At 34.9% G+C, this 6,334-nt stretch overlaps 1 long non-coding RNA gene across 1 annotated transcript in view; it reads left to right on the forward strand.

Annotated features, from left to right (window-relative positions):
* The window catches only part of LOC136039821 (uncharacterized), a 66,314-nt gene extending 60,233 nt beyond the window's left edge, over positions 1–6,081 (forward strand). The window contains exon 3 of the long non-coding RNA XR_010620562.1: positions 5,556–6,081. This is a non-coding gene — a long non-coding RNA (uncharacterized LOC136039821). The remainder of the gene's footprint in view (positions 1–5,555) is intronic.
* The last annotated feature ends 253 nt before the right edge of the window (positions 6,082–6,334 follow it).

The raw sequence follows: 6,334 nt of genomic DNA on the forward strand, positions 1-6,334 counted from the left end.
TGATTTCTAGAGTTTGGTCTTGGTTTTCTATGGTTTGGTCTGGATTTCTATGCACTAGTCATTCTAAGGATTGTAGTGTATTTCTACATGCTGATCTCTTTATTTTTACGGCTTGGTCTTGATGTCTTTTATTTGGTTTGAATTTCTAGGCTTAATCCAGACTTTTATGAATTCGTGTGGATATCTATGCATTACTTATGATTTACAAGAATCTGGTTTGTATGTATTGATTATGATTTCCAAGGGGTTGAACTAGATTTTTACATTTTGATCTCTTGGATTCTGGGGTTGATCTTGATTTCTATTGTTTGGTCTGGATTTTTATGCATTGGTCACTTTATTTCTATGATTTGGCTTCTAAATATCAAATTTCATTGAGATCCGATCACCCGTTCGTAATTTAAAAATACCTCATTTTCTCTAATTTTTCAGAATTAACCCCCCCCCCCCAACTACCCCAAAGAGAGTGGATCCGTTCCGGTTATGTCAATCATGTATCTAGGACTTGTGCTTATTTTTCCCACCAAGTTTCATCCCGATCCCTCCACTCTAAGTGTTTTCCAAGATTTAGTGTTTCCTCCTCCCAACCCCCCCCCCCAATGTCACCAGATCCGGTCGGGATTTATAATAACAGCTCTGAGACACGATATCCTTCCAAACATCAAATTTCATTAAGATCTGATTATTCGTTCGCAAGTTAAAAATACTTTAATTTTTCTATTTTTTCCGAATTAACAGGCCCCCCACTCCCCCCCCCCCTAGATGGTCAAATCGGGAAAACGACTATTTCTAATTTAATCTGGTCCTGTCCCTGATAGGCCTGCCTAATTTCATCGTCCTAACTTACCTGGAAGTGCCTAAAGTAGCAAAACCGGGACCGACAGACAGACCGACAGAATTTGAGATTGCTATATGTCACTTGGTTGATACCAAGTGCCATAAAAAAAAGTTTCGATTAAAGAATCCTTTTTGGGTTTTATTGAAATATATACTAAAATGTAGCCTCGATCAAAAGTGCACTTTTATTGAAATTAAATTTTAATGAAATTTCATTAATAGAGTGCAGATCACAACGTTACGATAATGGCGCCGTTATGCCAGGTCATGCACCTGGCGTTAAACAAAGAACAATGAAAAATCATAAATGCCCTTAGAAGTCTCTTTATTGTACTCAGAGATATAGAAGTATTTGTGAGCACTCTGGTTCTCGGAGTATACGTTGTTACGAATGCTTTTGATTCCCTTATCCCCTCGCACACCATGTTGGAGTTGCAAAGCCGTTATGTTATTGTTGATGTAATTTTCCCATTATATTATATGAATAGACATCTGAAAGTTCGTTTGAAGTTGGGAGATTTACTTTCAGATAGTGAGTTCCCCGTGTCCTTCGGAATAAAGCGAGGAGCCACTACATAACCGATTATCTGCAAAAGCGTGTTTCTTCCTGCACAGATTAAGCTGCACCTATAAGTCAAACAGTTCGTGGTAAGGAACGACCAGGCTCAATAGTAACCGAAACTCTAAAAAATGGAATTTTGATACCAATACCTACATCAAAAGAATCGCATTTTAATGCTGATTTTAAGTATATAAGTTTCATCAAGTTTAGTCTTACCCATCAAAAGTTACGACCCTGAGAAGATTTGCGTTATTTTAAAAAATACGGGGAAACACCCCCTAAAAGTCACAGAATCTTAACGAAAATTACACCATCAGATTCAGCGTGTCAGAGAACCCTACTGTAGAAGTTTCAAGCTCCTATCTACAAAAATGTGGAATTTTGTATTTTATGCCAGAAGGCAGATCACGGATGCGTGTTTATTCGTTTGTTTTTGTTTTTTTTTTCCAGGGGTAATTTTATCAACCAAGTTGCCCTAGAATGTTGCAAGAGGGCTCATTTTAACGCAAATGAAAAGCTCTAGTGCCCTTTTTAAGTGACCAAAAAATTGGAGGGCACCTAGGCCCCCTCCCACGCTAATTGTTTTCCCGAAGTCAACGGATCAAAATTCTGAGATAGCCATTTTATTCAGCGTAATCGAAAAACCTCATAACTATGTCTTTAGGGACGACTTACTCCCCCACAGTCCCCATGGAAGGAGCTACAATTTACAAATTTTGACCAGTGCTTACATATAGTAATGGTTATTTGGAAGCGTACAAGCGTTTTCAGGAAGATTTTTTGGTTGGGGAGGGGTTGAGAAGAAGGGGATATGCTGGGGGAACTTTCCATCGAGGAATTTGTAATGGGAGAAGAAAATTTCCATGAAGGGAGCGCAGGATTTACTAGCATTATTAAAAATAAAACATTGAAAAAATAAATATGAAAAAGTTTTTTCAGCTGGAAGTAAGGAGCAGCATTAAAACTTAAAAACGAACAGAAATTATTACCCATATGAGGGGCTCACCTCCTCCTAATACCTCGCTCTTTACGCTAAAGTATTTTTAGTAACGTCAACTATTCATTCTACGGGTTTTGTGATTCAGGGGTCATTCTTAATGAATTAGGACAAAATTTAAGATTTAGTGTAAAAAGAGAGGTACTGACGAGGGGGCGAACCCTCTCATATTTGTAATAAAACATGAGAATAAAAAGTTCTTTACGTAAGCTAATTTATAAGTTACGTATATCTTTAACTAATAAAAAGATTCGCAAAAAATTAAACTTTTTAGTTGCCTTTTTAATTAACCAAAAGATTGGAGGGCAACTAGGATTCCTCCCCCACTCTTTTTTTCTCAAAATCATTCGATTAAAATTATGAGAAAGCCATTTAGCCAAAAAAAAAACAAATATGCAAATTTCATTTTAATTATTCCTCTGCGGAAAACCAAAATCAAAACATGTATTGATTCAAAAACGTTCAGAAATTAAATAAAAAAAACAAGTTTTTTCAACTGAAAGTAAGGAGCGACATTAAAACTTAAAACGAACAGAAATTACTTCGTATATGAAAAGGGCTGCTTCCTCATCAACGCCCCGCTCTTTAAGCTAAAGTTTTTTACTGTTTTAAAAGGAAGAGTTGAGAGAAAGAGTCAAACTTTTGCGTAAAGAGCGGGGCGTTGATGAGGAAGCAGTCCTTTTCATATACGAAGTAATTTCTGTTCGTTTTAAGTTTTAATGTCGCTCCTTACTTTCAGTTGAAAAAACTTGTTTTTTTTTATTTAATTGCATTTCAAAAGGGATGGACACATCAGTGCTTTGTTATGCGAACGACCTGTTAAATTTGTGCCAGTCAATACCTAGTCTTCAAAGGAGTTTTGATAACCTATCTCATTAATATCTACGAATAGGAGTAAGTATGAATGCTGCGTAGTCCCAAGTCTTCTTTTTTAATTTAAAGTGTAGTTTTGTGCCCGATAGTGCTTATCTAAGTGATAGTTTGGTGGCACCCACCACTGTACTAAGATTTTTAGGTCTCTTGATTAGGTCTTCGATTAAGAATAAACGAAAGCTTTTTGGTTTGGTTTTGGATTGCTGAACATAAACTTAGAATTGTGAAATTAGGATACGATAGCGTGGTTACATCGTAATTAATCTGGAAGGGAAAGCCCTTTCTCAAATGTTTAATAGTGTGGCTCTCCGGCAAATTTTACGTTTGACCCCATTTTGGAACATTTTTACTGAAATATGATAGGTGAGTGTGGCCAAAGTGGTATTTTAAGTAGGTGAAGTTTTTACTTCAGGCCCTCGCTGGTTCAAGAATAGTTACATCTTTAACCGTTTTGGTGTGCTGAAACCAGTTCAGGCCAGGAATGAACAGTTTCAGAAACTGAGCAGCCAGTCCTCGTCTCACCGGTAGAAAGCCTCACTATCTTACCTTTCGTATTATTAGTAATTTGTATATACCTTTATGACATGTTTGCTTTGTTTTCCTTTCGTTTATTGTGCTAAATCGTTTCCTTTTTTGTTTATAGATGGGTAATAAATAACATTCATTCATTAATAAAGCATTAATTGCAAATTGTCACAGCCATTCATTGAAATAAGAAGGAGTTACAACAGCTAAACAAGATTAAATCGTTGTTACTTCCTTCACAATAATTGGAAAAAAAATATCTCTTTTTCTCATGTTTACGTTAAAATTGGAATTATTAGAAAATACTGTAACAAAAACTGTCAAACGTGCATCTACAGTTTATTTAAACTTTTTATTTAAGAAAGATGCCAAGAGCTAAGTCTAGAAAACGGGTTAGTAGCTTTCTACCTATTCTGTCTTAAAAGGAAAGTGCCTTTTAATTTTATTTTTAATTAAATCAAAAGAGAAACAAAATTACAATTTCAATTCAAGTTCACTTTTTTAGAGTCTACAATTCAAAACAAGTTGAAACTTGGAAACTAGTCTAATTTCTCCAGGGGTTTCCATCAGAAAATTGGCTCATTGTAGAACTCCTTTTTCATTAGACTCAAATTGGAAAAGAAATATCTTACATTGTAGGCTCACAACAAAATTCTTCAAAAATTAAACAATAAACTCGTAAGCTGAAAATTGTACATGTGGGCACTCTCTTATGGTTCTTTGCCTTAAAAAAAAAAAAAAAAAAAAATACTAGAGCCAAAATTATGGAAATACTTCTTTTAGACAGCGTTCTTCCGTAAGCAGGTAAATTTTTTCGCAGAATAAAAGTTGGGAAATCAAGGGACTCTGAAAACGACCAAAAAAGATCTTTTGGGCTGAAACTCTGTATAAAATTCTTTTCTTACACTGTGTTTCGAATTGCAAGAGTCAAATAATTGTGAAGATACTTAAAGAATGAGATTTAAACTTTGTTCAAATACAGAGCTATGTTCACCAAAACGGTCGTCCTTCATTAAACGACCTGTTTCAGAAGTCAAAGAAGTGAGAGAACTAAATCAATATGTTTGTTTCTTGAATAAATCATCCCCCTAGTGAATAAGCCTAATTTTAAGCTCGAGAGTACTTCTGTTAGAGTCCATTTGCTACTTACCAAGGTAGAAACATGTTTAAGGGAGATAAAAGATAATTCTTTTGTCGTAAAGAGCAGGAATGACCACAATCTATTTGGCATTTATGTGAGCAACCCAAGGAATCTCCGATCCCACCAAGATCTTTGTTTTGGTGCAAAGTTCACGTCTCATGTTGCACCGGAATACGTTGAGCCTCTCATAGTGGAAAAGGTAAAGGGTCAGTGTTTACTGCTGTGTCAGAAGCTCTGTTTTTAGATTCATTAACGTGTTAATAATAAAGATGAATTGTTCAGTAAGTTGACACCAGCGTTGTTGTTTCGAACCAAGCTCATCAGAAATAAAATAGAACCAGAACCTTAAGTGCTTTTAGTGTATTTTTAAAGGTTTTAGAAGACCCAGTAAAATCAAAAATATCCTCATCATTAGTCACAAAGGCTATGCAGTGGAAAGGTCAAAACCAGAAGCACAAAATACTTTCTTTTGGGTGGAACTTTAATATTTTTACCTATTGTTGTTGCATGTTTGAAGAGCATAGAAGTTCTTTTTTATTTAAAACTCACAAAAATTCTGCGCGTGCTTTGGCGAAATGCTTTTAGTTCCCGTCTAATACATTTTATTATTGTCTTTTCAGGAATCCTAACAACCTAATAATGTACTAGAAAAGACAGATGATAAGTGATTATGTCTCTCTCACTCCATTTTTGCCAGAATTTCCCTCGAAAAAAGAAACAACCAAGCAACTGTATAGAACTATCAGAAAGTTCCTTTTTGAAATCTGATTAGAAGCAAACTGTGATCTATGTGTTTACCTAGTCTGAATTTCTTTAGAAGAACTAAGAAGAAGAAAACAAAGAAAAAAAAGGGAAGATACAAAATCAAAAAAGCTAGTCATATGCATTTTGATTCTTTACAATGAGATGTGACAGAAAATTTCTTGCCGTGTCGGTATTTCGGCTAGTCAAACTTCCTATGGTCCCTTTGAACAGACATTTGATGTAAAAATTAAGTGGAGAAGTATACCAAACTAGCTTAGTCCCTAGTTTTAATCTTGTAGCTGAAACAATGACAAATTTGATAAAAACTTGACATATTTGATTTATTATTAGATTTTGTTTGAATCTCAGATTTTGATTTGATATTATTTGATTAATAACAGATTTGACTTCTTTGTGTATAATTTGTACTGCCGCTTAGCAATTACAAATCGTCAAGATAAATGAGCCAAATTGTAGTAGAGAGGGCGGTTAATTAAAGAACATAAATTTTTGCCTTTTATGAAACTATTTTATAGTAGCCTAGTAAACAGAGCGAAGTACTTAAAATAGTTCGTTTTTGTGTCGGTTTATCTTTCTCACTTCTAATTTTAAGACAAAAATCATGGAAGGCTATTGCGAAACTATTATCTTTTGC

This window comes from Artemia franciscana, chromosome 20 (genome assembly GCF_032884065.1).
Source record: "Artemia franciscana chromosome 20, ASM3288406v1, whole genome shotgun sequence".
NCBI classification, from domain to species: domain Eukaryota; kingdom Metazoa; phylum Arthropoda; class Branchiopoda; order Anostraca; family Artemiidae; genus Artemia; species Artemia franciscana.